We start from the raw sequence: 24339 nt of genomic DNA, 5'->3' as shown, positions 1-24339 counted from the left end.
TTTGTGCTTCTAATTGGGGGTTCTTGTTAATTATGCTAATTTGCCAAACTTATAAAGCTGTATTTACCCCATGTGGGGTGGGCATTTTTCCATCTCTGCCCCTTGGAGGCCTCCAGTAAAAACCACCCTTTATATTACCTCCTATATTAATATTGTCTTGAAAGTGTGTTGTTTTACTTCTAGGTCTTTAAGGCATCAGTATACTACCTGTAGGTTTTCTAGTTATATACCCCAATCCCCTGAAATTATCTCATAGCAGAAGGACTTCAGTCTGCTCCTCCCCTTCTTCACAATAGGATCATGTTTTATAACAAAGGCACTGATAGCTGCCTGTCCTCTAATAGAACAAAGACACTGTCCTGTGACCAAAAGGGCTGTGCCATGCTCTCTTCCTTCACTGGTATACCTAAATAGATTGCAAAGATGATCAATTCACTAATGAGGGAATTGAACTCCCCTTGCAATTGTTCTGGTTTTAATCCTGGCTTGTTTCTCAGCGTCTCCCACATAATAACACCCCATGCTCTGTTAGAAATGTCATTCTCATTTTGTAGCCACTCCACTGAGACACTGAGTTGAGAGATTGTTCTAATTACTAGTGGTGAAAGTGTCCAAACAGACTTGGATATAGGCAACACATTTACACAATTATTTATTCTGGTTCATCCTAACAGTGCTTAGGTGTTCTCAGTTCTGACATTTTGCACACGTTTAATTGACAGAATTTTCTTTCTTTTGTTAACAGTCACAAAACCAATATAAGCATGAATACTTAAAGAATGCTGATTTATAGAAGGTGAGTATATGGGAATATGTGTTAAGTGTTGTATTTTATTTATTGTTTGAGAGACAGAAGCACCTGAAACCTCGCCTTATTTTTACCTAAATGCATGAAAGATATCACATGTCTGAGAACTTGGCCCACGCTTTCTTTTCTTTTTTCTTTAAAAGCCAAATGAAACATTTGACAATAATTCATCTCAGTGGTTGCTCTTGGCATTCTCACCATTTCATATAAGGGAGTGGGCTGCAATGGGCTGTAAAACTTTCTTTGAGGATGCATGGTAATGGGTATATTTAATAGAATTACACTTCTGGAGCTGATTACTTGGCCAGGCACTGATAGTGCGAAATGCATTCTTGTGGTAGACTTGGCCTAGGGTGGGGAGGAAAGAAGTGAAAATTGAAGAAGTATCAAAAGCTAAGCTATGATATTACAACAGAGTAATCTCCCTCCTTTCTCAGAAGTTAGAAATACAATTTTTGTTTCTTGTTTCCTAATTATAGCACTATACCACAGCCCCACACAGAGCTGTGTTCCCCACAACTGAATGAGCCTTTATCTTGTATTCAGACTTCTAACACAAATGGTCATAAAAGCTAATGTGAGCTGGCAGAAAAATTCAAGGACAGGCACAGAACCTGAAAATAATTTAATTATTTTTTCCCCCAGATTTACTAGGTTTTAGATGCCCTTTTATGTCCTTTCTCTTGTTGCCAAAGCACTTCTGCAAGGCTTACCAATGGGCAGTGTTGCTTTTTGCATGATTTCCAAGTTAATTCTTTGTTCCCAAAAAGTAATGCCATTATTTCTTTCCTCTGGGGAAAAAAAAATCACAATATGAGGGGTGAGATGATAGGGATAATTAGACTAAATCGTGGCATACAACACAATGGGAAAAATATCTTTTATGTAGACCACCTGTCTACTTATTTTTGTAGCCTGAATGATGTTTTGTTTTGTTCAGGGAAACAAATTCACTTAATAAAATCCAAAACACAGATGGCAGCTGCTAGGAAAAACCCATACAAGATTTTGTTGCAAAGGGTGTAGAAGTGGTCTGAGCTCTGAATTGAAGAATGAAAAATTCTGTCTCTGCCTGTCAAGGGTCCTGTTTTCCAAGAGCTCTCTCTCATGCAGTCTGGGATTTAGTTAGAGCAGAAATTTTGATCCAGAATGTTAGCAACAAGTCTTTCTTTCATGTCCCTCTAAGCTATTTCTTACATATTTCTTTTCATGCATCTTCATTATTTTATTGAAAAATATTTGAAGAATAATGTTTGACTCTACACAGTATTTGTTCAGGTTTGCTTAAAATGGATCAGGAGAAAATTCTTAGATCTCCATTCCTTTTACAGGTTCATATGCATATTTCAATGCAAAATTACCCCAGTTTAAGGAATAATACTGTTTTTTTTTAGACCAAGTCTGTATCTCAGATTAAAGTCACAGATTCATGTCTACATCAAATGCTGGTATCCTGTTTGGTTGAAGACATACCATGAGCTATCTAGAAATAAGAGGAAGAGCAAAAGTTACTCAGAGAATGACTAAAAAATTATAATTGTATGTATTCAAAGTCTCTCCTTGCAAAGTCCACAGAGCCAGAAAAACATATATTGTTATTAATTCAGTCTGGTACTGCCTGGGAGTATAGGAAGACAAGGGCTCGACTGAGGACATTTCTAGATGGCAGGTCAGAAACACACGAGGCATCTCAGGATGATTTCAATCTGGCCTAAGTCCTTCAAACAGTTATCTAAATATGCAGCTTAAGTGGGGGGATAAAACAAGGACTGTGAACAGCCAACGAATGTTACGGTTTAGATATGAAAATAATCTTCTCCTAAAGAAGAATATATTTCAAGGAATGAAAACTTAAGTTATGTTGGAGGCCTACTTGATCATTTTCCCTTAGACAGGGAACTTCTTCCATGGGAATTTTATCTGTCCTTAGCGAGGAGGGCAGATGCTTCCAGCACTGTTATTCCCCCAGAAAACAGAACCCCATCCAGAGGCAGCAAACAGCATAAAGTCTAGTGCATACATCTCCTGTCACACAGTGAAGTTCTTCAGTAATAGAATAACAGTAAAACAGTCTCTGAATAAATTCACTTTTCTGGAGCCAGTCTCTGGAGAAGACCAGTGTCTGGCAGATGGATTCTGGCTAAGCATCAGAAAGGGCAGTGCCAAGACAGATTATGAAAGTGAGTGATCCACTACAAGATCCAGCTGATCATCACAGAATCAGCTGATTAACATAGGATTGGATTATCGTAGAAATCAGGATTGGATTATCATAAAATTCAGGTAATTAATCATAGAATCATAGAATATTTTGGGTTAGAAAGGTTAGAATTACTTTAAAGGTAATTTAAATTGAACCCCCTGCCATGAGCAGGGACGCCTTCCACTAGACCAGGCTGCTCAAAGGCCCATCTGACCTGCTCTTGGAAATGAGAAAATGTTATGTTTGTTCACCTATTACATATATAAGTAAAAAAAACCCCAAAAACCTCTTAAAAGATCTTTCCCAGGAAAAATTCCACAGAGTTTCTTACCAAATTAGCAAAATGAAAATGTCATACAAGTTGCAGATATGCTAAGCTCTTAGTTAAGTGGTTCTGAGGCAATTGGCAATCATTATTCTAAAGGCTGGTCACAACAATAAACCATCACTTGGAATTGAAAAAAAAAGGCGGAAACCACACAGGGAGCATGATGGAATATTGCCACTGAAATCATACAAATCAGATTTTTTTTTCTCACAAGTCAACATAATTGGATTGTAAGTCACTGCTTAACAGGAGTAAATCAGGGTGGTTAGTAAGCAACTTTTAATTTAAAATAAATAGACTTGCATCATACAAAGCTCAATTCTCATCTGACTGAAAGCTTTTACAACTTTGGCAGCAGATCCACTGTGGAAACATGAAAATGTAACCTCAGGGAGTACAGGCTTGCCAAATATCATTGCCAATGCATGCTCTGATCAGATCTATTAGATGCAATGAGGGCCTCACCAGTTTGTTCTCAGAGAAGGAAAACAGGTTCTAGAAGTTAGTAATTCACTGGGATAACTTATCTATAAGGAAATTATAGCAGACACATGACAAAATGCTTTTTGGTCTTACTTTCATTAATTTTGTATCTCAACAGAGCAAGTTCAGATTTTGAAAGTAACTTCCAATGAAATCTGGATGAAAGCTCAGCAAGGTATTAAATGATGGATTTATACCTCCTTCAAAATCATTTACTGAAAAGTAGGAGTGGACTTTGACCAATTACTTGAGCTGTGAATTTTTGTTATAGCTAGGGGACCATTATTTTCAAAGCTTCTTTTGAAGAATTCATTGAGAGCTTCTAGAGCATGTGAATTGCCAGTGTCTACAACATCTGCATTAATATTAGGCACTTTAAATCTTTGAGCCAATCAAAGAATGGAGTTGAAAGTAACTTCCCTGTTTGAGGGAATTCCTCTATAATATATCCTGTTAAAAATCCCTTTGAGGTGCTACATTCTCTTGTGTTGTTAAGACTGAGCATGACTAAGTCTACCAAATCAGGAGTGGCAGGTGGTGTGTTAGTGCCAGACATCCTCCTGTCTTACCTGCAAGGACCCACAGGTCCAGTTCTCTCCAGCTTCAGGGTTCTGAAATTACAGCTTTCCTTCCTGCTAGCACTCCAAAGATTGAAGAAAATCTGAACACACCACTGCCATCATTAGCAGCATCTGTGTGAGAAAATATTACCTCCTTCGAGGTAATAGCAGCAGGTATCTTTTTGTTTGACAACATCTTTGCTGAGTGATTTTTATTGCTGAGCATCTCTAATACCACAGCATGCTGGTGGCTTTGTGTTGTACTTCATTTGTTGTCTCGGCAAACAAAAATATAATGCGTTTGACTGGGCAAAGCCTGAGGTTCACAATCAGAAAAATGACTGATCTAATTTACTGTATGTCTTTAAGAAGCAGACTGCTTGTGCTGCAAACAAAGTAATGGAATGGGCTGAATGCCATTTCATAAAAGGAAAGTTCAGGTAGAATGGCATTGCACAGAAAAAACTTGTTTTGGCATTACTTTGTGCTTTAACAGATCCTTTTGTCCAATGAATCCACTAGACTCTGCCACAAAGACATTTCTAGATTTCGTATTTTAGCAGCATGGCTGTTAATTAAGGCATCAATAAAACAAGTAGAGGCACTTCAGAAAGATGATTTAGCTGCTTAAACTTACTGTAATTTGCCTGTTTTAAAAAGAAAATTCTAACACTAGACTCCTGAAATGAAGGAAGCACAATTCTCAAAATACCAAGGGAGAAATATTTCTATCGTACTAGTTTTATGAAGAGTCTTTAAGGGAGTTTTAAGGTAATAAACACCGAGAATTGAAGCATCTTCAGAATTTTCTTACTAGACTGACAATTTTCGCTGACAAGGATTATTCGTGAGCCTATCACCTCTGCCAAAGAACCATAATGGTAACACAGTATTGATAAAACTGTATATAGGGATATATACTCTCGTTTTTTATACACATATGTAGATCTGCATTTACACACCTGTGTATATGGAGTGTCTCCAACATGATGCCTCACGCACAAGTTTTTATGGGCAAGCAGGTAAGAAATGAACTGGACAGATCACAAGATGGATGGAAAAGCAGCTTACCCACTTGACTAAAAGGGTGGCGAGCAAGGACTGGAAGTTCAAGTGTCAGCTGGTTACCACTGGATGGCTTGTCAGGGTGGATACTGGGCCCAATACTATTCAATGTCTTAGGAATGATCTGCATGACAAGAGTGACTGCACCCTCACCAAGCTTGTGGGAGGTACCAAAATGGAAGGAGGTGAGCCAGAAAGAAGAGCCACCACACAAACATGTCAACCAGCTGGCAGGTGGGGACAAGAAGATTTGTACAAGGTTTAACAAATATAAATGTGAACTCCTGCATCCAGAATAACTCACACAGCAGTATGGGCTGGGCCCAACTGTGTGGTGAACAGCCCAGTGGAAAAAGCCCTGCAGGTCCTGGTGCACATGGACTTGTTTATGTTCAAGCTGAACATGAACCTGCAGGCAAATATGTCCTACGCTGCATCAACAGGAGTATAGCCAGCAGATGGAGGGATGTGGGAACGTCCTAGCTACCCTGCACTTGTTTGGTCAAAGTTGAAACACTGTTTATCCTGCTCTCCTGTACCAAGTCCAGCTCTCCGGCATTCCCGAGTGGCATGGAAAATTTGAGGGAATTCAGTGGAGAGTCACCAAGATGATGAGAGGGTTGGAGAAGTTGACACAGGAAGAAAGGTTGCTGGAATTGGCTGTGCTCAGTCTAGAGAAGAGAAGGCTCAGGGGGATAAAACCACAGTCTTGCAATACCTAGAAGGTAGTTACAGAGCAGACTGAGTCACTCTCTTCACAAGGACATCCACTGGTAAGATAAGAAGTGAAGGGCTTCACAAGTGGTGCGGTTGCTTCAATGCACATTTCATAAGAAAAGAAATTCTACACTGTGAAAACAATTAAACACTGGAACAGGTTTTCCAGAGAAGTGGTGGAATCTCCTTCACTGGGAACATTCAAGACAGATTGACAGGACTTTGGGAAGCCTAACCCAAGCCTTGCTCTGGGCACAACCCAGCAGGCTGAACCAGATGGTCATCAGAAGTTCCTTCTAACCTTGACCTTTCTGTGATTACATATGTGAATTAATGACTCAATAGAAGGCTACAAGGATTTCAAATGCACAATGGTTATGATGGATTTTTCACTCTGTATGAAAAATTTACTTGAATTTATTGATGAGCAACCAAGCCATATCTGAGGTATGCTATATATTGCAAACAAGCGTAGACAAAATCTCTAAATAAAGTCTTAAATGCACAAGTTTGGCATCATATTTATTGTGAAAGGGGAAAAACCTTGAAATGTTAATGGCATTTTCTAACTGTAAAAAATATTTATTGTGCTATTCCTCTATGCACACTTGTATGCTCTGTATCTTGTTGTAAATTTAATACTGAAGGATTGAGACAGAGAAAGAAATAAGAATATACAATTTACAAAACAGTCTAAAACCATCACTATCTAAAGTGATATCTCAGGTGCTTTTATGCAGTAATGCAAATGCTTCTGAGACTGTATTTATCAACCTTATAGTAATAAAGAATATTGATAAACTACAAGATATTGTCCATTGGAATGAGACTGAATGTTGACCATTTTGGATCTTGAATTATGGCGAATATAGGGAGCAAAATCAAGAAAAGTTGTGTCTCTAGGCACTGAGAATATGAAACAGCTCCTACCTGACCACGCTCAGAATCTTGAAAATATGTAAACAGCTGAAGTAAAGTTGCAGCACAAGAAAACACTTTCATTTTCTTTGCATATTGTTGCAATGGATATAATGTGTTTTATGAAAGATAGGCCTTTCACTCGAGTAATGTAACATCATGAGTCAAGGTAACTGAGGTACTCAGCACTTCAGCTTGTCCTCTTCCAAAATTGTTTTTTCCCACCAGACCTAAAAACGCGTCACTTCAGTCATTGCCTATATTCTTTTCTGGTGGCCAACCACACCTCCTTTCTGTCTGGGTAGCATAAGAAATCCCTGTCCTATCATTTCAATGATACCAATCTAGATTATCCTCTGAGGATCAACACCTGCTAACAGACTGAAATGATAAATACGATTATGCCACACTCTTACAGATAGACTGCAGCATTATTCTTTGCTTTCACTTTTTAAGGACCTATGACAAATAAGGAATTCCTTATGTTTCAAGTCACAGGACAGCACACACATCTTTCCACTACTACAGGGAAGAGAACAGGTAATTTCATCCAAATCCAAAAAGGATTTGCATGTGTACTGTCCTAAAATACTGCACCGAGGCTTTACTTATGCAAAACAAAATAAAAATCAAGCATTACAAATAAGTCAGTACAAATACATAAAATTCACTTGGAAAGTTTTTAATCAAGTCTTATGTTCCATAAAACTTACTCTCCTGCTGAAATAGTGCCGGCTGCTTTGTATTTGAAAGAAACATGCAAAGAGGCTGCTTGAAGCTACAGATAAATAATAGATGATGCTCTTCCCATTGGAAAAACAGTAAGTGCTGTAGAAATACAGCAAAATGAAGAAAATTTGTGCTAAGAAGTTGCATGGAGCCAGGATTTCACATGAAAAGAAAGTGCTATTGTGTTTAAGATTGTAAATTATCACTACATTTCTGGGTCAGTGTCCATTCCTGAGTCAGAATAACTTTTGACACATTTTAAAGGGCTATTCACACTACTTCAAAGAGAATACAGGATAAAGAAAGAGAGCTTTCAAAACAAAGAGCACAAACGAATCCGCTTCTCTAGTGTTACATTAAGCAAATATCTCTGTACATTTGAAAAAGACATTGTAACTTAATATGAACAGGTTAGATTTTACTCCATTACAGGGGAAAACATTTTATTTCCTGGTTAATTTTTAAATAAAGTCACAAAATGCAGTCCATTCTCCTGAGACCAGGCAAAGATTTCCTTTCCAAGCATGAGAGAAAGAGATCTCTATTGTATTCAGCCTAACTATAAATGAGGTACTGAAATTTAGAGATTGCACGAATAAGAGTAATTAAACATATCTTTGCATTCAAGAGTGAAAAGCTAAGAAACACATGCATTAGTCAAACAAGGAATGACTAACAACAGATTCCAGTTACTTAGCACCTCCTGGAGTAAAAGCCAGAAACTTGTTTTGGTTTCCATCATAGCACTGTTGTGAAAAGCCCAGGTCAGCAACTTGCTGAAAAACCCTGTAAGCGGAAGGGGAACATTTTGTAAGAAATTCTCTTTTCTCACAGCAAAGGGGCTCTCTCTGAGACCAGATCTTTTCCAATTCCTCTTCAGGCAGCTTCAGATATCTCACAGCTGTTGAGAAGTTTTCTAGGAAAATTTGTCTCATAAAATTAGATTTGAGACATATATAAGGGAGACTTAGGAGAATACACACAGTCTCTCTCTCTCTCTCTCCCTCCTTCCTGCCCGCCATATGTTCCATGAGGATGTGTGTGTACAAGAAAACAATAGGAGTAAGAAGCAATCTGTGGAGTCTTATTCTATACATTTATGAATCTTGTTCCTATTTCTATTACAAAGCCTTTGTTGTCTTTTCCAGAAGGTACATAATTTGGTGTATTTGAATAGACTTAACAGTTCAAGTACGTCAGTCCACTTGCACTGTTGACACAATAAACCATTCCCCATGAAGCAGCACCACTGAATCTGTGAAGTCCTACACAGTAATTTAGCTGTTGATGGTCTCACCTGGGCCAGTATTTTTGTTCTTAGCATATGCTTGCTCATGTCACTTTTAAAAATTAATTATGATACTCTTCAGAGATTATTTTGGCATCTAGCAGTATTAAGGTAACTGTCAAACCTAATCAAACCTAAACTGTATTTACACCAATTTAAAGAGAATTCTTTCATTGTAATCACTGCAAAAATCGGGACACAAAATACAGAACCTGCAGTCCCCATTGTCAACAAACATTCCAGCTGGTCCCCCACATTGCTTCTTTCGGGCTCCGTTCCTCAAAATTTGCATTCTTGATTGCACAGTGACACTGTGAGCTCAGCAGAGAAAAAGGGAGGTGCTGGGCAGTTGGGGGACTCAACACAGGCAGTGTGTCTGAGGGAAGTCTAACATCCACGTATCATATCTCCTAGGTGAGTACTTTAATGAGGCTACTAGCAAAAACTTGTATCATCACCCAAAACATCCTTATTATCTTCTTATATAAACATATATTTTATTTTTTAGGTTAGCCCAGCATATTCCAAATAGGCTTTCAGTCTACTGAAATTTATGGACACCACTTATTTTCATCCCGATACCACAGCAGTTGTCACATAATAACCTTGTATCTCACTTTTCATCTCACTTTAAGTGAGCTCTAGATATTGGCTCCTGTTTTCACATGCAGCCGAGTGCATGCATCATTGGAAACAGGTAATATTAATCCAGTATATGAATTTATCAAAAACTGGAAAAAAATTGTAAGTGTATTGAAGTATATTCATTTACAGACAAGGTTTCCAACAGTTCAGGTCCCAGATACAGATTTTTCATTATGTAATTAGTAATAAATATGCAGAAACAAGGCATAGTACACAGGGAACACATAAACCCTAGATTTTATGAATGCTATTTTACATCAGGTACCTACACCATTACTTCTACCAAATTGCAAAATAACATCTCGTGCCCGAATACTGAACTAAGAAGTGCAAACATATTACTGAGAAACCAGTCTCTCCCCCCACCCTGCTGCAACAATTTCCATGGCAGCATCAAATTACTAACAGTTTCTAATAAAATCACTTTTTAGGGAAAAAGTACCTTGGCCAATCCCTCAAGTAAGTTCATGCTGACAGACTGCTACAACATGACTCTGCTTTACAAAAACTGTTCCTAACAAAGTATGACAACTTCCTATCCTCATTGAAGAACGAAATAATAATAAAATCTATGTGCAAGTGAATCAGATAGATTTTAAAGTGTAATCAGGAAAATAATTGGAGTTGGAAAGATTAAAAATTGCTATTTCATTGTGAAATCCCTATCTTGCTATCTTTGAGTGTTCTTCCTACCTGCTCAGTGTTCAGTGGCACTTGAAAAGCCATAGGTTGCCAAACTGCCTACTCAGAGACTAGATTATGTTGTCCACTAAATTCACAAAAAGTGTAATTTTAGAGTTCAGATGTTGTGAAGTTTGTGGGGTTTTTTTGAGAATTTAGAAAGTTTTACTTTCTTCTGAAGACTGATCTAACCCTCACCCTTATACTGCTAGGATTTACTTGGAATAGCATTGTTTTTAATGTGGAAAAATGCACAGGACAGAGAGACTAGCCCTTTGAAGTATCAGGGCAACTGCACCAAAATACTGTAATCCCAGAAGTTTTGGTATGCATGCACCTCCTGGGCCAGGTAAGTTACTGCTTCAGCATATTTCAATGCTGAAATACTTTGTGCAGAGGGAAATCTTGCTGTCAATTTCTAGTTTCCTATCAGATGTTAAAGTGTCTTAATCTCTTTAAATTAGAGACATAACTGACCAAGCCATTTGTTTGAAAGGAAACAGCAAATAATTATATATTTACTGTGCAGAGCATACATTAGTACTTTTGGCTCAATGCTTGCAGCTGAATTAGCCCACAAATGAGCTTTCACTGTGCTCTAATAAAATATACAAAAGAAAATACTGTAACCAGGTATAATAAAGAACCTTGAACAATATTATTTTTGTCACAGTGATGTGAACAATAACTTAAGATCTTGGGTCTCCACTGAGACTGCCTGCTGCCAGTGGGATGAGCCTTCTGTTTTTGTTCTGTAAGGAAGGAAACAGCTCCAAATTGAGCTGCTTCACTATTTAAATTAAAAACAATTGTAAAAGGGGCCTGATTCACTCTGCTTCTTTTGCTATCTCAGCAAGGCCACCTACCCACTGTACAGATTTCTCTACTACCTTCTCTCCTGTTCCTACTACAGATTTGCTCAAGGGAAGACTCTAGTTTTCAAATGATGAATATTAAAGTTTTGCAAGAAAGGGGCTTTTCACTTGAATGTGGAATAAAATACACCCAAGAAAAAATCATTTCATGGCTGGTATTGACGCCTTTTCCTGGTCTTAAAATCAAGAGTCAAACACGGTTAGAAGGGAAAAAGGGATTTTACCTTGGTATTTATTTTAAGGATCCTTAGGTGCACCACATCCAGGTCAAATGCACTGAAAGGCACACCGCAATGCACCCAAAAGATCTGGTATAACATTATAGGTTTTACTAACTAGCATATCTATCAAAAATTCCCCAATGAGAGGCTCGAGTGAACCTCCTTCCTCAAGGAGCCTTCCCCTGGATGGTTCTATCTTAGTTTACAGAATGTGTTCTGGAGAGGACCTTGAGGTCTGGGGTACACTATCCTCTACCTCTGAAGCTTCTGAAATGTTTAGTCTCCCAGCTGAACAAACAAGTCCAAGAATGTAGGCAAAAAGCACTAAGAATATAGAAGTTGTAAAAAAAGTATAACAGGTGTATAAAAGAAAAGGCAAAAAATCCTCATGGCGTCAGTATGAACCCTCATTATTTCTCTGTATTGCTACTTTTTGCAACACTGTACTCTTGCAAGATGTGCAGTATTGATAAGAAGGGTGAAAAATGCTAATAGAGAAGCATCCCGAGAAGTCACTTGCTGTTATGAACCCGACAGATGTTAGTTTTCTGTGCTCCCTGAGGCTAAGGAATTATTTATTTATAGAATGTAAAACTTAAGTTGACAAGTATCTTATACTGAGGCTTCGAAAAATCCCATATTCTATTTTACCTCTATATGTACTGCACTAAGAAAATGGCAAACCTGCTTATACTGAAATCTAGGTGGAAATTTCATTAACTTTTCGTTTGAAATTAGCCTTTCCTGATGGTGTATGGAATCAAAACCTGGCCTTTTGGTCAGCTCCACATAAACCTGAGTAGTAGCCAGCTGAACCAGTCATCACAACAGGAGAAATATGATGGCTTGGATCTGCAATGTTCCGCTAATGTAACTCAAGTTATCCTTGAAAACCCACCAGATTAATTGTACTCTTTTGCCTCTTGAAGTCAAAGGATATTTTGCTGTCAGCTTCAATGGGGCCAGACACTCTATAAAGTGTTTAGTGTGATAATGTATTTCATGACTGAAATGTGCTTTAAAAAACTTTTGCGTGGAGTTGGAAAGACACATCATTAATACTTACAATATTCAAAACACCTTAAGGAATAACAAAATAACACTCCATTGATTCCAAAAGTGCTATTTTCTTTCCTGTCTCGGCAGAAGAGATTTTATAAATAATGTAACCAAAAATATATGCAAGAAGATAAATGTTTTATAATCGAAATTCAAATTTCTTTGCATAACAAGTGACCACTTAGAAAAATGCCACATATGAATTTCAGTGACGCTTTTGAAACTGTCAGTGCATTGGAAAAAAAGAAAAAAAATGAATGTATCCTTTACATATTTGCAATTTTTGTTAAGGATTTGGGAAAAGTCAAGATGCTTGGGCTAAAGTATTCAATCTTTCTCTGCATTGTAAGTGATAGATTTCTATCAAAGATGCATTTTATTAGGAAATAATCTATTTTCTCCCTTGGCATGAACATCTGAGCATATCATCTGGAAATCTGTGCAAAGCCGAAATGTGATATAAAACCTAGTTGTTTTCCCCAAGATGGGAGGTTGGTTGATTGGACTCACACATTTAGAAACATAATAACATTATATTTCAGAGAAGAATGACAGTTTTTCCCCCCCAAATTATTTTTCAGGACAGATGCAGGGAATAAAGTTAAAGCCCTTTTCAATATCAGGCTGTGCCCAGCCCGTTATGAATAGCAAAACTGGATGTCAGTGTCTTTCCTATGCTTTTGTACAAAATACAGGTTGTCTAAGAATGATTGGAGACTGGGTCTCGTTACACTCTTGTAATACTTCCACTGGCATCCTGGGCCATGAACTTCATAGGTATATACTTATAAGCTAATTTTACAACCAGCTGTAGCTTGAAACTACGTATTTGCCCTCTGTGACCTACATGGTAGATACACGCACAAAGGTAAGGCTCAATAACAGTAAGGCTAACACAAAAATGGTTATGTATGAGCTTTAAAAGAGAAAGATGAGCTGGTAGGGAGGAATGAGAAATATAAAAAAAAAATCACAAAAAATGAAAGAGAGAAACTTAAAAATTCAAAATACTTGTCTTTCTTCCCTGTTTTTAAACACAGTAATAGATAAGAATTCTAAAACTAGGTATCTGTTGTTTGAGCAAGATTAAAAAAAATATCCATTGGAAGAATTAAGGGGGACAAAATATGCTCACACAATCTGAATTTACCAGGTTATCAGAGCTATTATTAATACTCTTTCAAAATTGTGTAAGATCACAGAATAAAAGAATCACAGAACAGTTAAGCTCAGACGGAACTTTGAAAATTCATCTTGTCCACACCCCCATGCCATGGACAGGGACATCTTCCACTTGACAATGCCTGAAGAGGCCGCCTAAAAGCAGAGACTAGACAAGAGTAAGGGCATAAAGGGAGGTATTTATTTGAAAGACCTTCAAAGGTACCCCCTGGGGCCAGAGGCTATTGCCAAGATGGACCCCAAGATGGACAACAGATCACGAGTTCTTCAGACTTTTATAGGTTTGGCTCATTTGCATATCAGGGTTAATTCTCCAATTAAAGCTTCAGTTAATGATGTAGTTTCCCCAAGCTTGCCCCCCTTAGAGGCTCTTTGGGTTATACTTTTTGGGCCTAGGACAGTCTGAGTATCCTTGGAAGGCAGGTCTGGAGAGGCTTTGTTATGTCTACCTAGCACAAGAGAGCAGAAGTTAACAGGCTACAAGAAACTTCAGAGTTACACACTAGGCAGTACAGGATTTGAAAAATATAAAAGTTAAAACCTAAGGCATCACATCCAACCTGCCCTTGAACACTTCCAGGTTGGATGGGGCATCCACACCTTCTCAGGGCAACCTGTTCTAGTGCCTCACCACCCTCACTGTGAAAAATATCTTCCTTATATCCAATCTAATTTACCCTTTTTCAGTTTGAAGCCATTTCCCCTTGCCCTGCCACTAAAAGCAGGTTTAAAGTGATTATACTGTGCTTGACTAGGATTTGCAGTCAACCTGCTCTTCTGAGTTTAGAGTATGAGGAGTTACCTCACAGGACCTCTTAAACTCTGCTTGCATTATGGATTCATACAAATTATGTTTTGCTCCAGTTGTGTAAGATGAATTTTATCCTTAGTAGCTCTTGGGCTATTTCTAGTGTTCACTGCTACGGGACCTCTGACTAAAAAGAAATTTCTGCTACTTTCACACAGGAAAAAAACCACCTAAACTTTTTCCTAAAAGGAAAACAGAAATGCTCAGGTAATACTAACATTACTGTGGAAAACCCAAGGATGTTAAAAAAGATTTACAGCCACCATCCTCTAGACCACTCAGCATCCCAGCTATATGCAAAGTTGACATTCTTCCTCTGGAAATAAGTCCTAACTTTTCTGACATATATTAAATGTTGACATATGGTGACAAAAGTATTGCCAGCAAGAGCAGTACCTGAATAATTCAACAATGGAGTCACGGCCAAAGAAGCTGAAAGAAGTAATATTTAAAGTAGATGTTAAGGCTGTATTCTTGGAGTTTTTCCTACAGTGATGTCACCTGACACTGTGCCACTTGCTGTCTGCCAGCATGAATAAACAGGGTACACTACTGCATTTATTTCAGTGATAAATAAGGTTACTTTGCTGATTTCTTAAGTGAGGTTTTGACTTTATCCAATACTTCTAGTGAGACTGATTGGGAAAAATACCTCCCAGAGGCAATGGTTGTTAATTTGATAAGATTAAATTTCTGATGGAGGACACAATTTTTGATTGTTAGGTTGTCCATTAATTCAGATTTTCTCAGAGAAATGTGGGGTAATTTGAATGTTTGCAGTATGTATCTCTAGCATTTCACAAATGGTCAGTACAGTGATAAAACTAAAAACTAATAGCAAAGTTAAAATATGATGGTTGAATAAGTGCACAAATTGTTTTCCTATAGATATCTAAATTCTCAAGAAATCAAAGGTTCTTTGCATGATATGTGGAGGTAGATATGTCCTAAGTTAATTTGTAAGTTTGTTCTAACTATTCACTATATGAAAAAATAATATTTATGACAACATCTCTATTTTGAAAGGCCTGGCTTAAAAACCATTGAATTCGGCAATGAGTGTTCTGACTTATTTTGAAGCACGTTGTATTTGCTGCTTGAATATTCCACTTACAGAAGCTAAAAGACAGCATTTTAAAATTTGTGAAGAAAACCGAGAGGCTCATTTGGCCCCAAAGCAAACTTGAATGGGATTTGTTCTCATTTCTGTCAGTCAATATGCTACACAAGAATAAAGTCATGTTATTTGCTACACAAGCAGATACTGCTTAAGAAGGTGTAAAAGCCACGTGTTTTGTTACACATGCATGGGACCTGGTACCTTCAGAAATCCTTACAACTATTGCCAAATGGACAAAAGGCTCATATATCTATATCATCTATATCTATCTCTATATATCACAGTCAGTATGTGATATCTAAAAACTAATCTTCTGTCTGTGAAAAAGAAACCTGGGAACAACATTTACTTTTGGTGAAGGTGTAGGGACTAGTGCATATCTTGTCCTTTCTCTTCTGTCTTGGAATAAAGCTTCCAAATGACAAACATAACAAGGCACTTATCCTGCACTGAAAAAAATGGGGTTTAGGTTTTTTTTTTTGTAAAGGACTTTAATTTCTAAGCTAGAGACTTCACAGATATAAAAACTTTGAGGGTCTCCTCTTAAGCCTACAGCTACAGGTTTGGAATTATTAAAACAGACTGCAGTCAAAAAATTCTGGAGATCCTGAATTGCCAATACAAAACAGTCTCAGCTTGTAGCATGTAGTCTTCAATATATTCATTTGTGGTTATTAGAGTAAACTGACAGTTTAGCTACCAAAAGAAGCACCTTCCTGTACACAGTCCTTTCATGACACACAAATACTTACACATCAGCTTATACACTCTCCCACATAAAATACATTTTTCTTTTTGCAAAGCAGTTCTGGTAATGATTGAACATATAGTAACATACATTCCCAGAATGTGACAAACACAAAATCCAAGTGTAGACATGTCCTAAAGTCCCTGTATAGCTGAAATATTAGTGACCTTTTAGGCTGGTAGATCCTAGCCCAGTGTGAATCCAACCTATTCAGCAGAAAGGTCATCAAATCATTCCTCATGCTCACCAGACCCTTGGCTCAAAACCCTTTTAGTCCTCACTGTCGACTGTTTGCTCTTGAACAGAAAGGAATTACTTACTTCATAAGGTCTAGTTGCTATTGAAACAGTTCTGTGTGCATGACTGGGAGAGATATTGCCTACTGCTGACAGCCTGCAAAATAATTCATTTTCTGAGGCTGACACTTCAGTTACTGTAGATGTACAAAGGGAAGAAAAAGATAAATTACTTAAAACTAGATAAAATTGAGGTTTATTTGGCAAGGGATTACAAAACTGTGGCTATTTTTAAAGGAGAAAAATAAGTTTATTCATAGAATCATAGAACCATTTGGGCTGAAAAAGACATGCAGAGGCACACAATGACCACCTACAGCTACGTTTCACAGAACTTACATGCTTTTCCTATCACAAATGTAAAGAAGAATGCTATGGAAAACAATGGGAGCCAATTTTCCATTTGAAGAACATGGAGCAGAATCAAAAATAAAAATAACTCACCATTGAGCTAGAGGGACGAGACACGTGTATCCCTGTACCACTTTAACAACTCCCCAGAAATATGTTTATGGAGATTTACCAAATAAAGTTATCAATCATGTACTTAGGCTAAAGTAGTCATGCAGTTTTGCTGGAACTTTGGGCAATAGCTTGAAATTGTATTAAATCATTTATTCCCTAGAATTACTTCATAGGTCCACCAGGGAAAAGCAAATGAAACTCTTCTTATCATGCATTTCCCTCAATTTCTCCAAGCAGACAGTAAGAGGCAATATTGCCATTTGTCCTAAAGCTTTCCTTGGGGGAAGCTTTCCTTGGGGAAGAGACATTTTAGGCTATGCAAAGGTGCTGAAAGGAAACACAGAGTAGCAGCCCAAGCCCTCCTGGTTTCTGGCAATACAGACTTCTCTCTGCAGTGTTTATCTGGTGGCTCTCCAGAGCCTTTCTCAGCCAAGTGGAACTGCACCTGCTTTCCATTGCAAATAACCACAAGAGCAAAGCCTCCCTGTTGCCAAACTCTTAAACCTGTGCTTTTGTTCTCTAGCTCAGTGTAACACCAAATGGTGTATGTAACAGGACCAATTCCTGTTGGTAATTAGTTCAAGTTGATTTTTAGAAAGATCTCTTTTCCTATGAGAAATCCTGCCACCTATGAGCAGAAACTTCAAATGTCCCTTCACGGACTGCCTTTAGGTTTTGGAGCTCTGCCTGCCAGCAGCCATCTCACTATTTTGAAGTGGCATGGTCTAGATTGAATGCATATATATTAAGAAAGTCTTTTAATTCATTATATTGGCAATCAAGGCCAAGGATATCTGTGCACTGAAAAACCCTGTGGTTTGTGTATTGCTGTTGATCCTTTATTACTTTGGATGGCAGATCCATAAAAGTTTAGGCCTTCTGCCTGTCTTATACAGCAATGCTGTATTTAGCAAACCTAGTGTTTCCTAAATGGCTGCTCAAGTGATTAATATTTAATTAATCTTAGCCTATAAATAAATAAATAAAGCCCTCAGTGTCATTGCACCTAGAAGAGCTACTGGTCTAATCTAGTGATGGAAGACTGCTCTTTGAAAGCTAGAATATTATGCTTCATCTGACAGGGAGGCACTCAGTTGTCAGTGTACTGCTTCTCAATTAAGCAACTTCACTGGAAATTGGTAAATTCACAGAACATGTCTACAAAGAGTGTGAATTATGAAGCTGCAGATTTAAAAAATAGATCTAGTATTCAGCTTTTTTTTAAGGCTTTATAAGAAGCACTGAAGCCTGAGAAAGACGTGAACAAGCTCATAGGCTTCTCCCATGGTCTCTGCATTCTCAGTCTGGAGGTTGTCCCCTTTTTACCTTGGATCCTCTTCAGATTCTAGGTGCTATTTATTTACCTCAGATAACATTCCAACACTGAATACCAGGACTCTCTTCTTCTCCATCTCATTCTCATAATCTCTGTATGCATAAAACATCAGAGTCAGTGTACTTGTTGAGTAGATGCTTTAATTTTGTCTCTTCAGTATATTAACTATTTAATTCTCATTATTTTTTTCCTATTCCAATTTAACTATATTTGCAGTTTTCTACTCTTGTATGACATGTTTTGCACATGGTCTACTTGAATTCAAATCCACTTTGACAAATGGTAGTGTTTTATTTTAAAGGATTTGTGAGCTTAAATCCACCACGTCAAATGTACTTAATGGAGCTTTTTATTTTTCTTGGATGGGAAGTAATATGTTTTCTACTAAAAAAAAATTGCTGCAATGAAGTGTGCTGCAGAGTTGATCATTATATTTGCCACAAAAAGCCAAACACCAGATTAGTTTTTCTCTTTTATAAATCCTTTTTTTGGTGCTAAACAAACTCTTATCTTGATTTGTTTAGATACATACTAATGAAGCAACAGGTGTCAACAGCTGAAAGTGCACTCCTTCCCAAACTCAATCTAGTTTCATTAATAATGCAAGCTTATCTGAGGAAGCTGTTCCCAAGTACTCTACATTGCTGCCAGCTCACTGAATGCATGCCTGGACTGCATAAAGGCAGTAAATTTCAAATAAGATGGAAGAAATATTGCTTCTTTTCTGGAAGCCTTAGAATTTGTCCCTCTAAAAAAAAAAAATGAACATGCAAGATTTACTAGAAATTGTTAAGCAAAGATTATACCTTTGTGTTCCAATGGAGATGTGGTATTTCATATTAAATTTTAGTGACTTAATGCTTTTCTATTAAAAAATATAGTCATGAAGTCAGAAGAAATAACTGGTGAATCACAGAATCACAGAATCATTAAGGTTGAAAAGGACATCCAAGATCATAGAGCCCAACCTTTGACCGAACACCACCATGGCAACTAAACTGCAGCACTAAGTGCCACATCCAGTCGTTTCTTGAACACCTCCAGGGGTGGTGACTCCACCACCTTCCTGGGCACCCAGTTCCAATGCTTAACCAGCCTTCAGGTAAAAAAATTCTTTCTGATGTCCAGTCTGAACTTCCCTTGGTGCCACTTGAAACTATGTTCTCTAATCCTGTCACTTGTTGCCTGGGAGAAGAGGCTGATTCCCTCCTGGCTACAACCTCCTTTCAGGTAGCTGTAGAAAGTGGTATGTAGAGAGCCTCTCATTCTTATGGCATTTAAGTAAAAACTTATAAAATGAAGGCCTTGTTGCCTCTGTAAAATTATGGCTCAGACCTGTTACTTCGCCTAGAGAAGGACTGTGAGAAAAGTCCATGAGAAGATAAGCAGTTATTAGTTTTTACCCATGAGAATGTAGTATCAACAGAAGCATGGAAGTTAAACAACAGAAGGAGAAAAACAGCAACATATCTGCACCTGTTATTTTTCTGAATGCTTGAATGCTTTTGCCATAGGTAGCCAATGGTATATATTGAAGTTAATAATAGCCAATGAGTTTATTGTATTAGTTTAGCAGCCAGTGAATCTGTAACGAATTCATACACAATGGGTATAATAATAACATACAAAAGGTGTATAAAAGAGGCTGCTTTGTTTAATAAGCAGCTTTTTGCCCTTTGTCAGAGGCACTGTCCGTGTGTGTCGTGACCGCCCCAACAGCGACACATTCTGGACAGTGCTGTAGACAAGGCACTCAGCAGATAATTCTGCTATCTGCTAAGGTTAACTCACCTAACTATATTTCTAATAAAATTTATTTAGTATTTTTCAGTTCAACTGTTGCCTGATTTGTGTCGATCTTCCAAGTCAAGTAACATTCAGGGGAATGAAAAAGCCACTATGTACTACACAAGGTCAATCTTGCATTTTACGAGAGGTTTCTATGGTGCTAAACTGATAATTTTTAAAATCTTTTTAAGGTTGCTGATATCTTGCTGTATATAGAACACATTTTTTATTTCAAATATAACATAGATTAACAATTACAACAGCTATAAAGTCTCACTTAGTGAATTGTTCCAAAGCTGTTGAGAGATGAAAAGTGAAAATACTCTCAATTTGGGGAGGTCATTCTGCTTCGGAAGGCTCGTAGTTTAGCTCAAGGTTTTATCTTGACAATAGCATGTGCTTCTCCAATCTTTTGCTGTCTTTTTCCTTTTTATTTAGAAAATCAGGACAGCAATTTTATATGCCAAGGTAATTAAATGTAACTGTGGGTTATGATTGTGAATTTATAAAATAGGCAACAAATCAGGTGATAAAAGAGTAACACACCTCCAATTCTGTTGCATAAATCTAGGTTTCACATTCTTTTCCATTCCATTCTGGTACACCTCATTTCCAAACAGACCTGAAACATATTTTTCCAGACTAGACACAGAGAATACAATGACAAAGCATGGTAAAGCAGTTTCAATTTACAGAGGGCTGGACAGTCTGGTTACAATTCCTTGATGTTTGCTACTGACTATCAAGTCTAGCTTGAAATGGTTTTGTTGAACAAAACAAACTACAGATGAATCCTGCTGAGTCCATTAATCCATAGTCACAAAACACTGATACACCTCAGGTTCCTCTTTAAAGATGTAATAATTATTTAATATGTGCATATCCTACAATGTTTCTATTCTCATTCTATAAGAATATTTCTAACATTTTAAGTTGCATACTGCTTACATAAAGGAACCTCTTCTCTCCTTGTCCTAGCAAAAACAAGCAAAAAACCCAACTCTAAAATAGATTTTGTGATAAAAGGTACATATGCCATTTTTAAAGTTTCCTCTCATTTATATGAGAAAGAAGATCAAGTCCTTTAAAAATAATTAAAACCTGAGTATTTTAACCAGCAGCTTTTATAAAACAGTCTCAGGAGAATTTGAAAGCAGGGTGCAGGAGTACAACAAAGGAAGAGAGAAAACTGTCCACCTGCCTAATTCACCCAGCAATGACTCAGAACTTCATACTCAGAACTTGGTACAATCTCAGAAATTTTAAATTAGCAGCTGGCACTATCCAGTCTTTAAAAGAGTAAAAGAGTGGGGGAGAACACAGAAAATTTTCTATTTCATAGTTTTTTTCTTTGCTCAAACCAGATTTTAAACTGTACCTGAGCTACAGTTGAGCGACCTGAGCACCCAGAAGAGCATGAATTAAAGCAGGCAGAGGAAAGATGAGAGGAGATGTAGAAGAGTGCTCAACAGGAGCAGAGACACGCTGGACAGATGCCAGGCAAAATACAGCAGAGGAAAGAGGGGAGAAACCCCCAACCCATTTCCAAAGCACCAAGGTGATATCTTCAGCTCTGAGAAAACCAGCTCATGGGTAGAAGCGTGAACACAAGGGAGTCTTAATGGGAAATGTCAGAATGTCCTAATTCCAAATGCTAAAGTCTGTGAAGTTATAAAATCCCAAAGCAGAGCAAAGGGAACACTGTAGGAATTTTGTTGGAGTAACACTGTTTTAAAATGGAATCTGTATAATGTTTATGGGGATTGATATTTTCCAATTTGTAGTTGAACTCTGTTATACATAACTGTTTTGGAAAGCAATAATGGCTTCAGTAAAATTGCAAGCTCCTGTAATCTAAGTGTTAATTAAGCCTATATATATCATAAACTTTGAGGCCTCTTCATGTGATGTCTGATCATTCATTTTACATATTTAGTTCACATGAGTACTGGAAATTAAATATTTTGGATTTTTGCTTTACAGTATTATTAATTTTGAAAGATATTAGTTAAAAGCTGGGGTTGCCAGTTTATCACTGAGTTTTGAGAAAAATGCCATTAAATGAAAACAGCAGTTGGTTTTCACTGCATTTTTCATGGATGTAGAAGCATAAACATCTGCTTTTGTGTCTTTTTTTTCCCCAAGTTTCTCCAGGCTTGAAAAATAGTTATGCACCATAAATATCACTCTATGACTCATTTACTTAAGTGAACAGCTGCCTGCTAATTAGCCAAATGCTCTCCATTTTAAATCATGCAGTTAAATGAACACGCTGCAACAGGCAAAAGAATGAAGTGCAGGAACTTTACTAAAATGATGAAATGGCAGAAATTTGTTACTTCCATGTCAGCAAACAGAGGTCATTTCCTTATTCTGTATCTACAGACCGAGAGACAAAATGATCATTTGCAGTAGATTGTGGCTCTGAATATAGAAAACGAGGCAAACATTACAGAGCCTTGGTTAATATAAGAAATGATACAGCTCTTAGACCACCAATGTTTTCTGCCAACTTAATAATGCTAGCTTTGCTTTTTCTCATGGAACTGCTGAACAGTGCTAACATCTGAAGAGCCAGATTGATAGGCAATAGTAAGGATGGCTGTTCATGTTCATGGAAAACTCTTCTGTTCCACAGTGATATAGAAAGATAATCAAATCTAGACAAAAGATGGAGCAGGCATGTCATCCTGGAAGAAGCCAAAGCAAAGCGAAGCAAAACACCTTTTTGTCTTGACCATTCTCACTCACCATCAAATCTTGATTTTTTTTTTCTATTAGCATAATTGTTGGCAATAGAAAATAACTGTATGAACCAGGACTTCCCTTTGAGCCTCATATCCTGCCTTCTTAAACAGAAATTCTTTTAATCTTAAATACAGTAAAAATCCAACACAAATCCACAGTTCTCAAATTAAACTCAAGTGACTGAAAGACCATGTGCATATTGAGAACAAAGCACGTGAGCCATCTGACCATAACTAATAGTACACAGGTCAACCTTTGAAGGCCACTAAGCTTCAGGCATGCTTTTACAAAGTTATATTGGGACAGAATTTAAAGAGTTTTTCATCATCTATTTGAATCTTTCAGCAATCAAGAAAAGTCAGTTGACATAGGAGCTAAGAAAGTCAAAGCCAAAGGATCCAGGAAACCAGTATTTAAAATTCTTACTGAAGTTTTTTATTAAATTCTCAATTCAGATGAAACCTGAGGCAAAAAACCCAAAAAACCAAACTCCAACAACCAACACGACAAACAAACAAACCAGCCAACCAACCAAGGTAAAATACTCAGGTAATTATTTCTTCCTGAGAAACTCTGTTTTTCACAAAAAACTGACATACCTTAGAGACACGGCTACCATGTTGTAGGACACATTCTGATTTTCACTAGGAAGAACAATGCACATAATCCTTCTTGTTCTCTGTTCATTAAAACTGAGAGGAAAGCTTAAACAATTAGCCAGGTCTGCAATATCATTACAACAGTGACCTCCAGTGAAAGGTAACCATAAAAGGAATCACTGACTGACAGGATAGCCACTGTGAGAGGCTTTAAAAATTAAATAGCTTTACAATATTGGCCATATTTCTATTTTATTTCACAAATATTCATTAAAGATAGAAGCTATGAGTACTTAATGAACAGTTTCAGAACTCCAGTATTCTATACTTTGCTTAAAAGATCAAAATAATTTCTGAACTGGTGTACATTTAAAATAGAACTGTGAGAGATATGATTATCTGTAGTAGGAAAAGAATTTACTCAATAACCCTCCAAATCCTTTAAAATCCTACATTCATAATGATAATGAAAAAAGTCCCAGGATCTAGAGGTACTCTGTGTATCAGAACCTGACCACTTTCTCCAAATGCTCTTATGTTACTGGGTTTTTTTTCATTTTCTCATCAGTGCATCACAGTTGGGGGCTAAAAGTGACAAACAATTAAGTATACCTAACTTCTTAATGTTTTAACAATTTTACAGTGATCCATCCGCTCATCCAGTCCACA

At 37.3% G+C, this 24339-nt stretch overlaps 1 protein-coding gene across 13 annotated transcripts in view; it reads right to left on the bottom strand.

Annotated features, from left to right (window-relative positions):
* Positions 1 to 24339, bottom strand: part of DLGAP1 (DLG associated protein 1) — a 254699-nt gene that overhangs the window by 160427 nt on the left and 69933 nt on the right. Inside the window, exons 1-2 of one of the 13 annotated variants that reach the window (XM_069004532.1) lie at positions 19068 to 19113; positions 18564 to 18627 (exon numbers count right to left, since the gene is read on the bottom strand). The exons of 11 other annotated variants lie outside the window; for them this stretch is intronic. The gene's annotated coding sequence lies outside the window, so the exon portion shown is untranslated. Of the gene's footprint in view, positions 1 to 18563; positions 18628 to 19067; positions 19114 to 20869; positions 21650 to 24339 lie in introns of those variants that run through there. One more of the 13 variants, XM_069004533.1, reaches the window with a different exon arrangement.

The sequence above is a fragment of the Aphelocoma coerulescens genome, chromosome 2, assembly GCF_041296385.1.
Source record: "Aphelocoma coerulescens isolate FSJ_1873_10779 chromosome 2, UR_Acoe_1.0, whole genome shotgun sequence".
Lineage (NCBI taxonomy): Eukaryota > Metazoa > Chordata > Aves > Passeriformes > Corvidae > Aphelocoma > Aphelocoma coerulescens.
This window is presented reverse-complemented; position numbering and strand designations above follow the sequence as displayed.